At 42.6% G+C, this 19,978-nt stretch overlaps 1 protein-coding gene across 1 annotated transcript in view; it reads right to left on the bottom strand.

Moving 5' to 3' along the window:
* The window catches only part of LOC106574976 (bone morphogenetic protein receptor type-2), a 120,339-nt gene that overhangs the window by 29,635 nt on the left and 70,726 nt on the right, over positions 1 to 19,978 (bottom strand). The window lies entirely within an intron of this gene.

Here is a 19,978-nt window from a genome sequence, read left to right as displayed (position 1 = left end):
TCTACAGCAGGACAAAAACAACCTGTTAGTCTCTATCCTAGTAGTATTCTGGTGGTCTACAGCAGGACATAAACAACCTGTTAGTCTCTGTCTCTAACCTAGTAGTATTCTGGTGGTCTACAGCGGGACGTAAACAATCTGTTAGTCTCTGTCTCTAACCTAGTAGTATTCTGGTGGTCTACAGCGGGACATAAACAACCTGTTAGTCTCTGACTCTAGCCTAGTAGTATTCTGGTGGTCTACAGCAGGCCATAAACAACCTGTTAGTCTCTAACCTAGTAGTATTCTGGTGGTCTACAGCAGGACATATACAACCTGTTAGTCTCTAACCTAGTAGTATTCTGGTGGTCTACAGCAGGACAGAAACAACCTGTTAGTCTCTGTCTCTAACCTAGTAGTATTCTGGTGGTCTACAGCAGGACATAAACAACCTGTTAGTCTGTGTCTCTAACCTAGTAGTATTCTGGTGGTCTACAGCAGGACATAAACAACCTGTTAGTCTGTGTCTCTAACCTAGTAGTATTCGGGTGGTCTAAAGCAGGACATAAACAACCTGTTAGTCTCTAACCTATTAGTATTCTAGTGGTCTACAGCAGGACATAAACAACCTGTTAGTCTCTGTCTCTAACCTAGTAGTATTCTGGTGGTCTACAGCGGGACATAAACAACCTGTTAGTCTCTAACCTAGTAGTATTCTGGTGGTCTACAGCGGGACATAAACAACCTGTTAGTCTCTGTCTCTAAGCTAGTAGTATTCTGGTGGTCTACAGCGGGACATAAACAACATGTTAGTCTCTAACCTAGTAGTATTCTGGTGGGCTACAGCAGGACATAAACAACCTGTTAGTCTCTAACCTAGTAGTATTCTGGTGGTCTACAGCGGGACATAAACAACCTGTTAGTCTCTGTCTCTAACCTAGTAGTATTCTGGTGGTCTACAGCGGGACGTAAACAATCTGTTAGTCTCTGTCTCTAACCTAGTAGTATTCTGGTGGTCTACAGCAGGACATAAACACCCTGTTAGTCTGTGTCTCTAACCTAGTAGTATTCGGGTGGTCTAAAGCAGGACATAAACAACCTGTTAGTCTCTAACCTAGTAGTATTCTAGTGGTCTACAGCAGGACATAAACAACCTGTTAGTCTCTGTCTCTAACCTAGTAGTATTCTGGTGGTCTACAGCGGGACATAAACAACCTGTTAGTCTCTAACCTAGCAGTATTCTGGTGGTCTACAGCGGGACATAAACAACCTGTTAGTCTCTAACCTAGTAGTATTCTGGTGGTCTACAGCGGGACATAAACAACCTGTTAGTCTCTGTCTCTAACCTAGTAGTATTCTGGTGGTCTACAGCGGGACATAAACAACATGTTAGTCTCTAACCTAGTAGTATTCTGGTGGGCTACAGCAGGACATAAACAACCTGTTAGTCTCTAACCTAGTAGTATTCTGGTGGTCTACAGCGGGACATAAACAACCTGTTAGTCTCTGTCTCTAACCTAGTAGTATTCTGGTGGTCTACAGCGGGACGTAAACAATCTGTTAGTCTCTGTCTCTAACCTAGTAGTATTCTGGTGGTCTACAGCAGGACATAAACAACCTGTTAGTCTCTGTCTCTAACCTAGTAGTATTCTGGTGGTCTACAGCGGGACATAAACAACCTGTTAGTCTCTAACCTAGCAGTATTCTGGTGGTCTACAGCGGGACATAAACAACCTGTTAGTCTCTGTCTCTAACCTAGTAGTATTCTGGTGGTCTACAGCGGGACATAAACAATATGTTAGTCTCTAACCTAGTAGTATTCTGGTGGGCTACAGCAGGACATAAACAACCTGTTAGTCTCTAACCTAGTAGTATTCTGGTGGTCTACAGCGGGACATAAACAACCTGTTAGTCTCTAACCTAGTAGTATTCTGGTGGTAAACAGCGGGACATAAACAACCTGATAGTCCCTAACCTAGTACTATTCTGGTGGTCTACAGCAGGACATAAACAACCTGTTAGTCTCAAACCTAGTAGTATTCTGGAGGTCTACAGCGGGACATAAACAACCTGTTAGTCTCTGTCTCTAACCTAGTAGTATTCTGGTGGTCTACAGCAGGACATAAACAACCTGTTAGTCTCTTGTCTCTAACCTAGTAGTATTCTGGTGGTCTACAGCAGGACATAAACAACCTGTTAGTGTCTGTCTCTAACCTAGTAGTATTCTGGTGGTCTACAGCGGGACATAAACAACCTGTTAGTCTCTAACCTAGTAGTATTCTGGTGGTCTACAGCAGGACATAAACAACCTGTTAGTCTCTAACCTATTAGTTTACTGGTGGTCTACAGCAGGACATAAACAACCTGATAGTACCTAACCTAGTAGTATTCTGGTGGTCTACAGCAGGACATAAACAACCTGTTAGTCTCAAACCTAGTAGTATTCTGGAGGTCTACAGCGGGACATAAACAACCTGTTAGTCTCTGTCTCTAACCTAGTAGTATTCTGGTGGTCTACAGCAGGACATAAACAACCTGTTAGTCTCTTGTCTCTAACCTAGTAGTATTCTGGTGGTCTACAGCAGGACATAAACAACCTGTTAGTGTCTGTCTCTAACCTAGTAGTATTCTGGTGGTCTACAGCGGGACATAAACAACCTGTTAGTCTCTAACCTAGTAGTATTCTGGTGGTCTACAGCAGGACATAAACAACCTGTTAGTCTCTAACCTATTAGTTTACTGGTGGTCTACAGCAGGACATAAACAACCTGATAGTACCTAACCTAGTAGTATTCTGGTGGTCTACAGCAGGACATAAACAACCTGTTAGTCTCAAACCTAGTAGTATTCTGGAGGTCTACAGCGGGACATAAACAACCTGTTAGTCTCTGTCTCTAACCTAGTAGTATTTTGGTGGTCTACAGCAGGACATAAACAACCAGTTAGTCTCTAACCTAGTAGTATTATGGTGGTCTACAGCGGGACATAAACAACCAGTTAGTCTCTAACCTAGTAGTATTATGGTGGTCTACAGCGGGACATAAACAACCTGTTAGTCTCTGTCTCTAACCGAGTAGTATTCTGGTGGTCTACAGCAGGACATAAACAACCTGTTAGTCTCTTGTCTCTAACCTAGTAGTATTCTGGTGGTCTACAGCAGGACATAAACAACCTGTTAGTGTCTGTCTCTAACCTAGTAGTATTCTGGTGGTCTACAGCGGGACATAAACAACCTGTTAGTCTCTAACCTAGTAGTATTCTGGTGGTCTACAGCAGGACATAAACAACCTGTTAGTCTCTAACCTATTAGTTTACTGGTGGTCTACAGCAGGACATAAACAACCTGTTAGTCTCTAACCTAGTATTATTCTGGTGGTAAACAGCGGGACATAAACAACCTGATAGTCCCTAACCTAGTAGTATTCTGGTGGTCTACAGCGGGACATAAACAACCTGTAAGTCTCTAACCTAGTAGTATTCTGGTGGTCTACAGCAGGACATAAACAACCTGTTAGTCTCAAACCTAGTAGTATTCTGGAGGTCTACAGCGGGACATAAACAACCTGTTAGTCTCTGTCTCTAACCTAGTAGTATTTTGGTGGTCTACAGCAGGACATAAACAACCAGTTAGTCTCTAACCTAGTAGTATTCTGGTGGTCTACAGCAGGACATAAACAACCTGTTAGTGTCTGTCTCTAACCTAGTAGTATTCTGGTGGTCTACAGCGGGACATAAACAACCTGTTAGTCTCTAACCTAGTAGTATTCTGGTGGTCTACAGCAGGACATAAACAACCTGTTAGTCTCTAACCTATTAGTTTACTGGTGGTCTACAGCAGGACATAAACAACCTGTTTGTCTCTAACCTAGTAGTATTCTGGTGGTCTAAAGCAGGACATAAACAACCTGTTAGTCTCTAACCTAGTAGTATTCTGGTGGTCTACAGCAGGACATAAACAACCTGTTAGTCTGTAACCTATTAGTTTACTGGTGGTCTACAGCAGGACATAAACAACCTGTTTGTCTCTAACCTAGTAGTATTCTGGTGGTCTAAAGCAGGACATAAACAACCTGTTAGTCTCTAACCTAGTAGTATTCTGGTGGTCTACAGCAGGACATAAACAACCTGTTAGTCTCTAACCTATTAGTTTACTGGTGGTCTACAGCAGGACATAAACAACCTGTTAGTCTCTAACCTAGTAGTATTCTGGTGGTAAACAGCGGGACATAAACAACCTGATAGTCCCTAACCTAGTAGTATTCTGGTGGTCTACAGCGGGACATAAACAACCTGTAAGTCTCTAACCTAGTAGTATTCTGGTGGTCTACAGCAGGACATAAAAAACCTGTTAGTCTCAAACCTAGTAGTATTCTGGAGGTCTACAGCGGGACATAAACAACCTGTTAGTCTCTGTCTCTAACCTAGTAGTATTTTGGTGGTCTACAGCAGGACATAAACAACCAGTTAGTCTCTAACCTAGTAGTATTATGGTGGTCTACAGCGGGACATAAACAACCTGTTAGTCTCTGTCTCTAACCGAGTAGCATTCTGGTGGTCTACAGCAGGACATAAACAACCTGTTAGTCTCTTGTCTCTAACCTAGTAGTATTCTGGTGGTCTACAGCAGGACATAAACAACCTGTTAGTGTCTGTCTCTAACCTAGTAGTATTCTGGTGGTCTACAGCGGGACATAAACAACCTGTTAGTCTCTAACCTAGTAGTATTCTGGTGGTCTACAGCAGGACATAAACAACCTGTTAGTCTCTAACCTATTAGTTTACTGGTGGTCTACAGCAGGACATAAACAACCTGTTAGTCTCTAACCTAGTAGTATTCTGGTGGTCTACAGCGGGACATAAACAACCTGTTAGTCTCTGTCTCTAACCTAGTAGTATTCTGGTGGTCTACAGCGGGACGTAAACAATCTGTTAGTCTCTGTCTCTAACCTAGTAGTATTCTGGTGGTCTACAGCAGGACATAAACAACCTGTTAGTCTGTGTCTCTAACCTAGTAGTATTCGGGTGGTCTAAAGCAGGACATAAACAACCTGTTAGTCTCTAACCTAGTAGTATTCTAGTGGTCTACAGCAGGACATAAACAACCTGTTAGTCTCTGTCTCTAACCTAGTAGTATTCTGGTGGTCTACAGCGGGACATAAACAACCTGTTAGTCTCTGTCTCTAACCTAGTAGTATTCTGGTGGTCTACAGCGGGACATAAACAATATGTTAGTCTCTAACCTAGTAGTATTCTGGTGGGCTACAGCAGGACATAAACAACCTGTTAGTCTCTAACCTAGTAGTATTCTGGTGGTCTACAGCGGGACATAAACAACCTGTTAGTCTCTAACCTAGTAGTATTCTGGTGGTAAACAGCGGGACATAAACAACCTGATAGTACCTAACCTAGTAGTATTCTGGTGGTCTACAGCAGGACATAAACAACCTGTTAGTCTCAAACCTAGTAGTATTCTGGAGGTCTACAGCGGGACATAAACAACCTGTTAGTCTCTGTCTCTAACCTAGTAGTATTTTGGTGGTCTACAGCAGGACATAAACAACCAGTTAGTCTCTAACCTAGTAGTATTATGGTGGTCTACAGCGGGACATAAACAACCTGTTAGTCTCAAACCTAGTAGTATTCTGGAGGTCTACAGCGGGACATAAACAACCTGTTAGTCTCTGTCTCTAACCTAGTAGTATTTTGGTGGTCTACAGCGGGACATAAACAACCTGTTAGTCTCTAACCTAGTAGTATTCTGGTGGTCTACAGCAGGACATAAACAACCTGTTAGTGTCTGTCTCTAACCTAGTAGTATTCTGGTGGTCTACAGCGGGACATAAACAACCTGTTAGTCTCTAACCTAGTAGTATTCTGGTGGTCTACAGCAGGACATAAACAACCTGTTAGTCTCTAACCTATTAGTTTACTGGTGGTCTACAGCAGGACATAAACAACCTGATAGTACCTAACCTAGTAGTATTCTGGTGGTCTACAGCAGGACATAAACAACCTGTTAGTCTCAAACCTAGTAGTATTCTGGAGGTCTACAGCGGGACATAAACAACCTGTTAGTCTCTGTCTCTAACCTAGTAGTATTTTGGTGGTCTACAGCAGGACATAAACAACCAGTTAGTCTCTAACCTAGTAGTATTATGGTGGTCTACAGCGGGACATAAACAACCAGTTAGTCTCTAACCTAGTAGTATTATGGTGGTCTACAGCGGGACATAAACAACCTGTTAGTCTCTGTCTCTAACCGAGTAGTATTCTGGTGGTCTACAGCAGGACATAAACAACCTGTTAGTCTCTTGTCTCTAACCTAGTAGTATTCTGGTGGTCTACAGCAGGACATAAACAACCTGTTAGTGTCTGTCTCTAACCTAGTAGTATTCTGGTGGTCTACAGCGGGACATAAACAACCTGTTAGTCTCTAACCTAGTAGTATTCTGGTGGTCTACAGCAGGACATAAACAACCTGTTAGTCTCTAACCTATTAGTTTACTGGTGGTCTACAGCAGGACATAAACAACCTGTTAGTCTCTAACCTAGTATTATTCTGGTGGTAAACAGCGGGACATAAACAACCTGATAGTCCCTAACCTAGTAGTATTCTGGTGGTCTACAGCGGGACATAAACAACCTGTAAGTCTCTAACCTAGTAGTATTCTGGTGGTCTACAGCAGGACATAAACAACCTGTTAGTCTCAAACCTAGTAGTATTCTGGAGGTCTACAGCGGGACATAAACAACCTGTTAGTCTCTGTCTCTAACCTAGTAGTATTTTGGTGGTCTACAGCAGGACATAAACAACCAGTTAGTCTCTAACCTAGTAGTATTCTGGTGGTCTACAGCAGGACATAAACAACCTGTTAGTGTCTGTCTCTAACCTAGTAGTATTCTGGTGGTCTACAGCGGGACATAAACAACCTGTTAGTCTCTAACCTAGTAGTATTCTGGTGGTCTACAGCAGGACATAAACAACCTGTTAGTCTCTAACCTATTAGTTTACTGGTGGTCTACAGCAGGACATAAACAACCTGTTTGTCTCTAACCTAGTAGTATTCTGGTGGTCTAAAGCAGGACATAAACAACCTGTTAGTCTCTAACCTAGTAGTATTCTGGTGGTCTACAGCAGGACATAAACAACCTGTTAGTCTGTAACCTATTAGTTTACTGGTGGTCTACAGCAGGACATAAACAACCTGTTTGTCTCTAACCTAGTAGTATTCTGGTGGTCTAAAGCAGGACATAAACAACCTGTTAGTCTCTAACCTAGTAGTATTCTGGTGGTCTACAGCAGGACATAAACAACCTGTTAGTCTCTAACCTATTAGTTTACTGGTGGTCTACAGCAGGACATAAACAACCTGTTAGTCTCTAACCTAGTAGTATTCTGGTGGTAAACAGCGGGACATAAACAACCTGATAGTCCCTAACCTAGTAGTATTCTGGTGGTCTACAGCGGGACATAAACAACCTGTAAGTCTCTAACCTAGTAGTATTCTGGTGGTCTACAGCAGGACATAAAAAACCTGTTAGTCTCAAACCTAGTAGTATTCTGGAGGTCTACAGCGGGACATAAACAACCTGTTAGTCTCTGTCTCTAACCTAGTAGTATTTTGGTGGTCTACAGCAGGACATAAACAACCAGTTAGTCTCTAACCTAGTAGTATTATGGTGGTCTACAGCGGGACATAAACAACCTGTTAGTCTCTGTCTCTAACCGAGTAGCATTCTGGTGGTCTACAGCAGGACATAAACAACCTGTTAGTCTCTTGTCTCTAACCTAGTAGTATTCTGGTGGTCTACAGCAGGACATAAACAACCTGTTAGTGTCTGTCTCTAACCTAGTAGTATTCTGGTGGTCTACAGCGGGACATAAACAACCTGTTAGTCTCTAACCTAGTAGTATTCTGGTGGTCTACAGCAGGACATAAACAACCTGTTAGTCTCTAACCTATTAGTTTACTGGTGGTCTACAGCAGGACATAAACAACCTGTTAGTCTCTAACCTAGTAGTATTCTGGTGGTCTACAGCGGGACATAAACAACCTGTTAGTCTCTGTCTCTAACCTAGTAGTATTCTGGTGGTCTACAGCGGGACGTAAACAATCTGTTAGTCTCTGTCTCTAACCTAGTAGTATTCTGGTGGTCTACAGCAGGACATAAACAACCTGTTAGTCTGTGTCTCTAACCTAGTAGTATTCGGGTGGTCTAAAGCAGGACATAAACAACCTGTTAGTCTCTAACCTAGTAGTATTCTAGTGGTCTACAGCAGGACATAAACAACCTGTTAGTCTCTGTCTCTAACCTAGTAGTATTCTGGTGGTCTACAGCGGGACATAAACAACCTGTTAGTCTCTGTCTCTAACCTAGTAGTATTCTGGTGGTCTACAGCGGGACATAAACAATATGTTAGTCTCTAACCTAGTAGTATTCTGGTGGGCTACAGCAGGACATAAACAACCTGTTAGTCTCTAACCTAGTAGTATTCTGGTGGTCTACAGCGGGACATAAACAACCTGTTAGTCTCTAACCTAGTAGTATTCTGGTGGTAAACAGCGGGACATAAACAACCTGATAGTACCTAACCTAGTAGTATTCTGGTGGTCTACAGCAGGACATAAACAACCTGTTAGTCTCAAACCTAGTAGTATTCTGGAGGTCTACAGCGGGACATAAACAACCTGTTAGTCTCTGTCTCTAACCTAGTAGTATTTTGGTGGTCTACAGCAGGACATAAACAACCAGTTAGTCTCTAACCTAGTAGTATTATGGTGGTCTACAGCGGGACATAAACAACCTGTTAGTCTCAAACCTAGTAGTATTCTGGAGGTCTACAGCGGGACATAAACAACCTGTTAGTCTCTGTCTCTAACCTAGTAGTATTTTGGTGGTCTACAGCAGGACATAAACAACCAGTTAGTCTCTAACCTAGTAGTATTATGGTGGTCTACAGCGGGACATAAACAACCAGTTAGTCTCTAACCTAGTAGTATTATGGTGGTCTACAGCGGGACATAAACAACCTGTTAGTCTCTGTCTCTAACCGAGTAGTATTCTGGTGGTCTACAGCAGGACATAAACAACCTGTTAGTCTCTTGTCTCTAACCTAGTAGTATTCTGGTGGTCTACAGCAGGACATAAACAACCTGTTAGTCTCTAACCTAGTAGTATTCTGGTGGTCTACAGCAGGACATAAACAACCTGTTAGTCTCTAACCTATTAGTTTACTGGTGGTCTACAGCAGGACATAAACAACCTGTTAGTCTCTAACCTAGTATTATTCTGGTGGTAAACAGCGGGACATAAACAACCTGATAGTCCCTAACCTAGTAGTATTCTGGTGGTCTACAGCGGGACATAAACAACCTGTAAGTCTCTAACCTAGTAGTATTCTGGTGGTCTACAGCAGGACATAAACAACCTGTTAGTCTCAAACCTAGTAGTATTCTGGAGGTCTACAGCGGGACATAAACAACCTGTTAGTCTCTGTCTCTAACCTAGTAGTATTTTGGTGGTCTACAGCAGGACATAAACAACCAGTTAGTCTCTAACCTAGTAGTATTCTGGTGGTCTACAGCAGGACATAAACAACCTGTTAGTGTCTGTCTCTAACCTAGTAGTATTCTGGTGGTCTACAGCGGGACATAAACAACCTGTTAGTCTCTAACCTAGTAGTATTCTGGTGGTCTACAGCAGGACATAAACAACCTGTTAGTCTCTAACCTAGTAGTATTCTGGTGGTCTACAGCGGGACATAAACAACCTATTAGTCTCTGTCTCTAACCTAGTAGTATTCTGGTGGTCTACAGCGGGACATAAACAACCTGTTAGTCTCTAACCTAGTAGTATTCTGGTGGTCTACAGCGGGACATAAACAACCTGTTAGTCTCTAACCTAGCAGTATTCTGGTGGTCTACAGCGGGACATAAACAACCTGTTAGTCTCTAACCTAGTAGTATTTTGGTGGTCTACAGCGGGACATAAACAACCTGTTAGTCTCTGTCTCTAACCTAGTAGTATTCTGGTGGTCTACAGCGGGACATAAACAACCTGTTAGTCTCTAACCTAGTAGTATTCTGGTGGTCTACAGCAGGACATAAACAACCTGTTAGTCTCTGTCTCTAACCTAGTAGTATTCTGGTGGTCTACAGCGGGACATAAACAACCTGTTAGTCTCTAACCTAGTAGTATTCTGGTGGTCTACAGCGGGACATAAACAACCTGTTAGTCTCTAACCTAGTAGTATTCTGGTGGTCTACAGCAGGACATAAACAACCTGTTAGTCTCTGTCTCTAACCTAGTAGTATTCTGGTGGTCTACAGCAGGACATAAACAACCTGTTAGTCTCTGTCTCTAACCTAGTAGTATTCTGGTGGTCTACAGCGGGACATAAACAACCTGTTAGTCTCTGTCTCTAACCTAGTAGTATTCTGGTGGTCTACAGCAGGACAAAAACAACCTGTTAGTCTCTATCCTAGTAGTATTCTGGTGGTCTACAGCGGGACATAAACAACCTGTTAGTCTCTGTCTCTAACCTAGTAGTATTCTGGTGGTCTACAGCAGGACATAAACAACCTGTTAGTCTCTAACCTAGTAGTATTCTGGTGGTCTACAGCAGGACATAAACAACCTGTTTGTCTCTAACCTAGTAGTATTCTGGTGGTCTACAGCGGGACAGAAACAACCTGTTAGTCTCTGTCTCTAACCTAGTAGTATTCTGGTGGTCTACAGCGGGACATAAACAACCTGTTAGTCTCTAACCTAGTAGTATTCTGGTGGGCTACAGCAGGACATAAACAACCTGTTAGTCTCTAACCTAGTAGTATTCAGGTGGTCTACAGCGGGACATAAACAACCTGTTAGTCTCTAACCTAGTAGTATTCTGGTGGTCAACAGCGGGACATAAACAACCTGATAGTCCCTAACCTAGTAGTATTCTGGTGGTCTACAGCGGGACATAAACAACCTGTTAGTCTCTAACCTAGTAGTATTCTGGTGGTCTACAGCGGGACATAAACAACCTGTTAGTCTCTAACCTAGTAGTATTCTGGTGGTCTACAGCGGGACATAAACAACCTGTTAGTCTCTAACCTAGTAGTATTCTCGTGGTCTACAGCGGGACATAAACAACCTGTTAGTCTCTGTCTCTAACCTAGTAGTATTCTGGTGGCCTACAGCGGGACATAAACAACCTGTTAGTCTCTAACCTAGTAGTATTCTGGTGGTCTACAGCGGGACAAAAACAACCTGTTAGTCTCTGTCTCTAAGCTAGTAGTATTCTGGTGGTCTACAGCGGGACATAAACAACCTGTTAGTCTCTAACCTAGTAGTATTCTGGTGGTCTACAGCGGGACATAAACAACCTGTTAGTCTCTAACCTAGTAGTATTCAGGTGGTCTACAGCGGGACATAAACAACCTGTTAGTCTCTAACCTAGTAGTATTCTGGTGGTCTACAACGGGACATAAACAACCTGTTAGTCTCTAACCTAGTAGTATTCTGGTGGTCTACAGCAGGACATAAACAACCTGTTAGTCTCTAAGCTAGTAGTATTCTGATGGTCTACAGCAGGACATAAACAACCTGTTAGTCTCTGTCTCTAACCTAGTAGTATTCGGGTGGTCTACAGCAGGACATAAACAACCTGTTAGTCTCTAACCTAGTAGTATTCTGGTGGTCTACAGCGGGACATAAACAACCTGTTAGTCTCTAACCTGGTAGTATTCTGGTGGTCTAAAGCAGGACATAAACAACCTGTTAGTCTCTGTCTCTAACCTAGTAGTATTTTGGTGGTCTACAGCGGGACATAAACAACCTGTTAGTCTCTAACCTAGTAGTATTCTGGTGGTCTACAGCAGGACATAAACAACCTGTTAGTCTTTGTCTCTAACCTAGTAGTATTCTGGTGGTCTACAGCGGGACATAAACAACCTGTTAGTCTCTAACCTAGTAGTATTCTGGTGGTCTACAGCGGGACATATACAACCTGTTAGTCTCTAACCTAGTAGTATTCTGGTGGTCTACAGCGGGACATAAACAACCTGTTAGTCTCTGTCTCTAACCTGGTGGTCTACAGCGGGACATAAACAACCTGTTAGTCTCTAACCTAGTAGTATTCTGGTGGTCTACAGCGGGACATAAACAACCTGTTAGTCTCTGTCTCTAACCTAGTAGTATTCTGGTGGTCTACAGCGGGACATAAACAACCTGTTAGTCTCTAACCTAGTAGAATTCTGGTGGTCTACAGCAGGACATAAACAAACTGTTAGTCTCTAACCTAGTAGTATTCTGGTGGTCTACAGTGGGACATAAACAACCTGTTAGTCTCTAACCTAGTAGTATTATGGTGGTCTACAGCGGGACATAAACAACCTGTTAGTCTCTAACCTAGTAGTATTCTGGTGGTCTACAGCGGGACATAAACAACCTGTTAGTCTCTAACCTAGTAGTATTCTGGTGGTCTACAGCGGGACATAAACAACGTGTTAGTCTCTAACCTAGTAGTATTCTGGTGGTCTACAGCAGGACATAAACAACCTGTTAGTCTCTGTCTCTAACCTAGTAGTATTTTGGTGGTCTACAGCGGGACATAAACAACCTGTTAGTCTCTGTCTCTAACCTAGTAGTATTCTGGTGATCTACAGCAGGACATAAACAACCTGTTAGTCTCTAACCTGGTAGTATTCTGGTGGTCTACAGCGGGACAAAAAACAACCTGTTAGTCTCTAACCTAGTAGTATTCTGGTGGTCTACAGCGGGACATAAACAACCTGTTAGTCTCTGTCTCTAACCTAGTAGTATTTTGGTGGTCTACAGCAGGATATAAACAACCTGTTAGTCTCTGTCTCTAACCTAGTAGTATTCTGGTGGTCTACAGCGGGACATAAACAACCTGTTAGTCTCTAACCTAGTAGTATTCTGGTGGTCTACAGCGGGACATGAACAACCTGTTAGTCTCTGTCTCTAACCTAGTAGTATTTTGGTGGTCTACAGCAGGACATAAACAACCTGTTAGTCTCTAACCTAGTAGTATTCAGGTGGTCTACAGCGGGACATAAACAACCTGTTAGTTTCTGTCTCTAACCGAGTAGTATTCTGGTGGTCTACAGCAGGACATAAACAACCTGTTAGTCTCTGTCTCTAACCTAGTAGTATTCTGGTGGTCTACAGCGGGACATAAACAACCTGTTAGTCTCTAACCTAGTAGTATTCTGGTGGTCTAAAGCAGGACATAAACAACCTGTTAGACTCTGTCTCTAACCTAGTAGTATTCTGGTGGTCTACAGCGGGACATAAACAACCTGTTAGTCTCTAACCTATTAGTATTCTGGTGGTCTACAGCAGGACATAAACAACCTGTTAGTCTCTAACCTAGTAGTATTCTGGTGGTCTACAGGGGGACATAAACAACCTGTTAGTCTCTAACCTAGTAGTATTCTGGTGGTCTACAGCAGGACATAAACAACCTGTTAGTCTCTGTCTCTAACCTAGTAGTATTTTGGTGGTCTACAGCGGGACATAAACAACCTGTTAGTCTCTGTCTCTAAGCTAGTAGTATTCTGGTGGTCTAAAGCAGGACATAAACAACCTGTTAGACTCTGTCTCTAACCTAGTAGTATTCTGGTGGTCTACAGCAGGACATAAACAACCTGTTAGTCTCTAACCTAGTAGTATTCTGGTGGTCTACAGCGGGACATAAACAACCTGTTAGTCTCTGTCTCTAACCTAGTAGTATTCTGGTGGTCTACAGCGGGACAAAAACAACCTGTTAGTCTCTAACCTAGTAGTATTCTGGTGGTCTACAGCAGGACATAAACAACCTGTTAGTCTCTAACCTAGTAGTATTCTGGTGGTCTACAGCGGGACATAAACAACCTGTTAGTCTCTGTCTCTAAGCTAGTAGTATTCTGGTGGTCTACAGCAGGACATAAACAACATGTTAGTCTCTAACCTAGTAGAATTCTGGTGGTTTACAGCAGGACATAAACAACCTGTTAGTCTCTAACCTAGTAGTATTCTGGTGGTCTACAGGGGGACATAAACAACCTGTTAGTCTCTAAACTAGTAGTATTCGGGTGGTCTACAGCAGGACATAAACAACCTGTTAGTCTCTAACCTAGTAGTATTCTGGTGGTCTACAGCGGGACATAAACAACCTGTTAGTCTCTAACCTAGTAGTATTCTGGTGGTCTACAGCAGGACATAAACAACCTGTTAGTCTCTGTCTCTAACCTAGTAGTATTCTGGTGGTCTACAGCAGGACATAAACAACCTGTTAGTCTCTAACCTAGTAGTATTCTAGTGGTCTACAGCAGGACATAAACAACCTGTTAGTCTCTGTCTCTAACCGAGTAGTATTCTGGTGGTCTACAGCGGGACATAAACAACCTGTTAGTCTCTAACCTAGTAGAATTCTGGTGGTCTACAGCAGGACATAAACAACCTGTTAGTCTCTAACCTAGTAGTATTCTGGTGGTCTACAGCAGGACATAAACAACCTGTTAGTCTCTAACCTAGTAGTATTCTGGTGGTCTACAGCGGGACATAAACAACCTGTTAGTCTCTAACCTAGTAGTATTTTGGTGGTCTACAGCAGGACATAAACAACCTGTTAGTCTCTAACCTAGTAGTATTATGGTGGTCTACAGCGGGACATAAACAACCTGTTAGTCTCTAACCTAGTAGTATTCTGGTGGTCTACAGCGGGACATAAACAACCTGTTAGTCTCTAACCTAGTAGTATTCTGGTGGTTTACAGCAGGACATAAACAACCTGTTAGTCTCTAACCTAGTAATATTCTGGTGGTCTACAGCGGGACATAAACAACCTGTTAGTCTCTAAGCTAGTAGTATTCTGGTTGTCTACAGCAGGACAAAAACAACCTGTAAGTCTCGAACCTAGTAGTATTCTGGTGGTCTACAGCAGGACATAAACAACCTGTTAGTCTCTGTCTCTAACCTAGTAGTATTCTGGTGGTCTACAGCGGGACATAAAACAACCTGTTAGTCTCTAACCTAGTAGTATTCTAGTGGTCTACAGCAGGACATAAACAACCTGTTAGTCTCTGTCTCTAACCTAGTAGTATTCTGGTGGTCTACAGCGGGACATAAACAACCTGTTAGTCTCTGTCTCTAAGCTAGTAGTATTCTGGTGGTCTACAGCAGGACATAAACAACATGTTAGTCTCTAACCTAGTAGAATTCTGGTGGTTTACAGCAGGACATAAACAACCTGTTAGTCTCTAACCTAGTAGTATTCTGGTGGTCTACAGGGGGACATAAACAACCTGTTAGTCTCTAAACTAGTAGTATTCGGGTGGTCTACAGCAGGACATAAACAACCTGTTAGTCTCTGTCTCTAACCTAGTAGTATTTTGGTGGTCTACAGCGGGACATAAACAACCTGTTAGTCTCTGTCTCTAAGCTAGTAGTATTCTGGTGGTCTACAGCGGGACATAAACAACCTGTTAGTCTCTAACCTAGTAGTATTCTGGTGGTCTACAGCAGGACATAAACAACCTGTTAGTCTCTGTCTCTAACCTAGTAGTATTCTGGTGGTCTACAGCAGGACATAAACAACCTGTTAGTCTCTAACCTAGTAGTATTCTAGTGGTCTACAGCAGGACATAAACAACCTGTTAGTCTCTGTCTCTAACCTAGTAGTATTCTGGTGGTCTACAGCGGGACATAAAAAACCTGTTAGTCTCTAACCTAGTAGTATTCTGGTGGTAAACAGCGGGACATAAACAACCTGATAGTACCTAACCTAGTAGTATTCTGGTGGTCTACAGCAGGACATAAACAACCTGTTAGTCTCAAACCTAGTAGTATTCTGGAGGTCTACAGCGGGACATAAACAACCTGTTAGTCTCTGTCTCTAACCTAGTAGTATTTTGGTGGTCTACAGCAGGACATAAACAACCAGTTAGTCTCTAACCTAGTAGTATTATGGTGGTCTACAGCGGGACATAAACAACCTGTTAGTCTCAAACCTAGTAGTATTCTGGAGGTCTACAGCGGGACATAAACAACCTGTTAGTCTCTGTCTCTAACCTAGTAGTATTTTGGTGGTCTACAGCAGGACATAAACAACCAGTTAGTCTCTAACCTAGTAGTATTATGGTGGTCTACAGCGGGACATAAACAACCAGTTAGTCTCTAACCTAGTAGTATTCTGGTGGTCTACAGCGGGACATAAACAACCTGTTAGTCTCTAACCTAGTAGTATTTTGGTGGTCTACAGCAGGACATAAACAACCTGTTAGTCTCTAACCTAGTAGTATTATGGTGGTCTACAGCGGGACATAAACAACCTGTTAGTCTCTAACCTAGTAGTATTCTGGTGGTTTACAGCGGGACATAAACAACCTGTTAGTCTCTAACCTAGTAGTATTCTGGTGGTCTACAGCGGGACATAAACAACCTGTTAGTCTCTGTCTCTAACCTAGTAGTATTCTGGTGGTCTACAGCGGGACATAAACAACCTGTTAGTCTCTGTCTCTAACCTAGTAGTATTCTGGTGGTCTACAGCGGGACATAAACAATATGTTAGTCTCTAACCTAGTAGTATTCTGGTGGGCTACAGCAGGACATAAACAACCTGTTAGTCTCTAACCTAGTAGTATTCTGGTGGTCTACAGCGGGACATAAAAAACCTGTTAGTCTCTGTCTCTAACCGAGTAGTATTCTGGTGGTCTACAGCAGGACATAAACAACCTGTTAGTCTCTTGTCTCTAACCTAGTAGTATTCTGGTGGTCTACAGCAGGACATAAACAACCTGTTAGTGTCTGTCTCTAACCTAGTAGTATTCTGGTGGTCTACAGCGGGACATAAACAACCTGTTAGTCTCTAACCTAGTAGTATTCTGGTGGTCTACAGCAGGACATAAACAACCTGTTAGTCTCTAACCTATTAGTTTACTGGTGGTCTACAGCAGGACATAAACAACCTGTTAGTCTCTAACCTAGTATTATTCTGGTGGTAAACAGCGGGACATAAACAACCTGATAGTCCCTAACCTAGTAGTATTCTGGTGGTCTACAGCGGGACATAAACAACCTGTAAGTCTCTAACCTAGTAGTATTCTGGTGGTCTACAGCAGGACATAAACAACCTGTTAGTCTCAAACCTAGTAGTATTCTGGAGGTCTACAGCGGGACATAAACAACCTGTTAGTCTCTGTCTCTAACCTAGTAGTATTTTGGTGGTCTACAGCAGGACATAAACAACCAGTTAGTCTCTAACCTAGTAGTATTCTGGTGGTCTACAGCAGGACATAAACAACCTGTTAGTGTCTGTCTCTAACCTAGTAGTATTCTGGTGGTCTACAGCGGGACATAAACAACCTGTTAGTCTCTAACCTAGTAGTATTCTGGTGGTCTACAGCAGGACATAAACAACCTGTTAGTCTCTAACCTATTAGTTTACTGGTGGTCTACAGCAGGACATAAACAACCTGTTTGTCTCTAACCTAGTAGTATTCTGGTGGTCTAAAGCAGGACATAAACAACCTGTTAGTCTCTAACCTAGTAGTATTCTGGTGGTCTACAGCGGGACATAAACAACCTGTTAGTCTCTGTCTCTAAGCTAGTAGTATTATGGTGGTCTACAGCAGGACATAAACAACCTGTTAGTCTCTAACCTAGTAGTATTCTGGTGGTCTACAGCGGGACATAAACAACCTATTAGTCTCTGTCTCTAACCTAGTAGTATTCTGGTGGTCTACAGCGGGACATAAACAACCTGTTAGTCTCTAACCTAGTAGTATTCTGGTGGTCTACAGCGGGACATAAACAACCTGTTAGTCTCTAACCTAGCAGTATTCTGGTGGTCTACAGCGGGACATAAACAACCTGTTAGTCTCTAACCTAGTAGTATTTTGGTGGTCTACAGCGGGACATAAACAACCTGTTAGTCTCTGTCTCTAACCTAGTAGTATTCTGGTGGTCTACAGCGGGACATAAACAACCTGTTAGTCTCTAACCTAGTAGTATTCTGGTGGTCTACAGCAGGACATAAACAACCTGTTAGTCTCTGTCTCTAACCTAGTAGTATTCTGGTGGTCTACAGCGGGACATAAACAACCTGTTAGTCTCTAACCTAGTAGTATTCTGGTGGTCTACAGCGGGACATAAACAACCTGTTAGTCTCTAACCTAGTAGTATTCTGGTGGTCTACAGCAGGACATAAACAACCTGTTAGTCTCTGTCTCTAACCTAGTAGTATTCTGGTGGTCTACAGCAGGACATAAACAACCTGTTAGTCTCTGTCTCTAACCTAGTAGTATTCTGGTGGTCTACAGCGGGACATAAACAACCTGTTAGTCTCTGTCTCTAACCTAGTAGTATTCTGGTGGTCTACAGCAGGACAAAAACAACCTGTTAGTCTCTATCCTAGTAGTATTCTGGTGGTCTACAGCGGGACAGAAACAACCTGTTAGTCTCTGTCTCTAACCTAGTAGTATTCTGGTGGTCTACAGCGGGACATAAACAACCTGTTAGTCTCTAACCTAGTAGTATTCTGGTGGGCTACAGCAGGACATAAACAACCTGTTAGTCTCTAACCTAGTAGTATTCAGGTGGTCTACAGCGGGACATAAACAACCTGTTAGTCTCTAACCTAGTAGTATTCTGGTGGTCAACAGCGGGACATAAACAACCTGATAGTCCCTAACCTAGTAGTATTCTGGTGGTCTACAGCAGGACATAAACAACCTGTTAGTCTCTGTCTCTAACCTAGTAGTATTCTGGTGGCCTACAGCGGGACATAAACAACCTGTTAGTCTCTAACCTAGTAGTATTCTGGTGGTCTACAGCGGGACAAAAACAACCTGTTAGTCTCTGTCTCTAAGCTAGTAGTATTCTGGTGGTCTACAGCGGGACATAAACAACCTGTTAGTCTCTAACCTAGTAGTATTCTGGTGGTCTACAGCGGGACATAAACAACCTGTTAGTCTCTAACCTAGTAGTATTCAGGTGGTCTACAGCGGGACATAAACAACCTGTTAGTCTCTAACCTAGTAGTATTCTGGTGGTCTACAACGGGACATAAACAACCTGTTAGTCTCTAACCTAGTAGTATTCTGGTGGTCTACAGCAGGACATAAACAACCTGTTAGTCTCTAAGCTAGTAGTATTCTGATGGTCTACAGCAGGACATAAACAACCTGTTAGTCTCTAACCTAGTAGTATTCTGGTGGTCTACAGCGGGACATAAACAACCTGTTAGTCTCTAACCTGGTAGTATTCTGGTGGTCTACAGCAGGACATAAACAACCTGTTAGTCTCTGTCTCTAACCTAGTAGTATTTTGGTGGTCTACAGCGGGACATAAACAACCTGTTAGTCTCTAACCTAGTAGTATTCTGGTGGTCTACAGCAGGACATAAACAACCTGTTAGTCTTTGTCTCTAACCTAGTAGTATTCTGGTGGTCTACAGCGGGACATAAACAACCTGTTAGTCTCTAACCTAGTAGTATTCTGGTGGTCTACAGCGGGACATATACAACCTGTTAGTCTCTAACCTAGTAGTATTCTGGTGGTCTACAGCGGGACATAAACAACCTGTTAGTCTCTGTCTCTAACCTGGTGGTCTACAGCGGGACATAAACAACCTGTTAGTCTCTAACCTAGTAGTATTCTGGTGGTCTACAGCGGGACATAAACAACCTGTTAGTCTCTGTCTCTAACCTAGTAGTATTCTGGTGGTCTACAGCGGGACATAAACAACCTGTTAGTCTCTAACCTAGTAGAATTCTGGTGGTCTACAGCAGGACATAAACAAACTGTTAGTCTCTAACCTAGTAGTATTCTGGTGGTCTACAGTGGGACATAAACAACCTGTTAGTCTCTAACCTAGTAGTATTATGGTGGTCTACAGCGGGACATAAACAACCTGTTAGTCTCTAACCTAGTAGTATTCTGGTGGTCTACAGCGGGACATAAACAACCTGTTAGTCTCTAACCTAGTAGTATTCTGGTGGTCTACAGC

This window comes from Salmo salar, chromosome ssa17 (assembly GCF_905237065.1).
Source record: "Salmo salar chromosome ssa17, Ssal_v3.1, whole genome shotgun sequence".
Classification (NCBI taxonomy): Eukaryota; Metazoa; Chordata; class Actinopteri; order Salmoniformes; family Salmonidae; genus Salmo; species Salmo salar.
This window is presented reverse-complemented; position numbering and strand designations above follow the sequence as displayed.